The following is a 1237-nucleotide window of genomic DNA, read 5'->3' as shown; positions in this document are numbered from 1 at the left end:
AAAACTCAGGCTTGGTTTGAAGTGTTTATTGCAGCAGCAGAACATTGTAAATTGCATCTATAGGCTCATTGCAGATTGATTTTACATGCATAAGGAGTGATGAGATAATATCTTAACCTGGAGCCTGCAGGTGGATGCTGGGGAGTTGATGGGGCTGAAAGTACCGTACATTAAAGTTGTGATAATGACATGAATTGTGTGTTTCCAGGTGATTTTAGGGATTGTTTTCCCTCCTGCCATCCTCCTCCTGGAGTTTCGTCTGGGGGATGAAGCTTCTTTTCATTCGTCCAAAGAAAACGAGAGCGTGAAAATGAAAGACGACGACAACAAATCCAGCAAGGTACCAAAGTAACCAGAGCCGCTTCATTGTCGATACCTCTGTTACTGTTTCACAGCAGCGTGAATAATAAAGATTTGTTTCAGGACGCTGTCTCCAATATGGACGCAACATCAAAGAAAGGAGACGAAGAGGAAGAGCAGAGGAGTCAGAAGAAGAGGACGCCTATCGGGAGGAAGATCTACGAGTTCTACAACGCTCCCTTCACCAAGTTCTGGTTCAACACGGTACGTTAAAGTTGATTATTCTGTATCTAAGTTTAAAGTGGACTCAAACTTTACTTTGTGACCTGAATCTGAAATGTGTTTCACTCAGATCTCCTACCTGGTGTACCTGATGTTGTATAATTACATCATCCTGGTGAAGATGGAGCGATGGCCGTCCCTGCAGGAGTGGATCGTCATCTCTTACATCATCACTCTGGGGCTGGAGAAAGTCCGACAGGTGAGTTTCGAATCCCTGAAAGACATTTAGATCCTGAAACAAGTCAAAAGTAGGAAAAGTATGTACTGTAGATGTTAAAGGCCCTGTGAGGAGTTTTGAACTGTCTGAGAAACAGACTGAAAATGATACTGATGCCTCTTTATGACCATCAATAGCAAACAAGACCATCAGTAATAACACTGACACCTTCTCTGTTGTCATTTTTAATGCCTGAAACCGCCCTGAGGGGGTAGGTGTCAGACCAGATGATGGACATCTCGCTTCAGAAACAGCCTTTATTTGACTGTTTTCATGGAAAATAATCACATTGCCTGATAAAGTTGACTGTTGAAGACAACAGGATGAGGCTTTTGTTGAAAACACTATATTTGCATGTATAGGACAAGAGATAAGAGGTATTACTTTGTCCACAAGGGGGCACCAGAATCAATACAAAACAAAAGTTCCTCACAGCAG

This window comes from Notolabrus celidotus, chromosome 3, assembly GCF_009762535.1.
Source record: "Notolabrus celidotus isolate fNotCel1 chromosome 3, fNotCel1.pri, whole genome shotgun sequence".
NCBI lineage: Eukaryota > Metazoa > Chordata > Actinopteri > Labriformes > Labridae > Notolabrus > Notolabrus celidotus.
Note: the sequence above shows the minus strand (reverse complement) of the source record.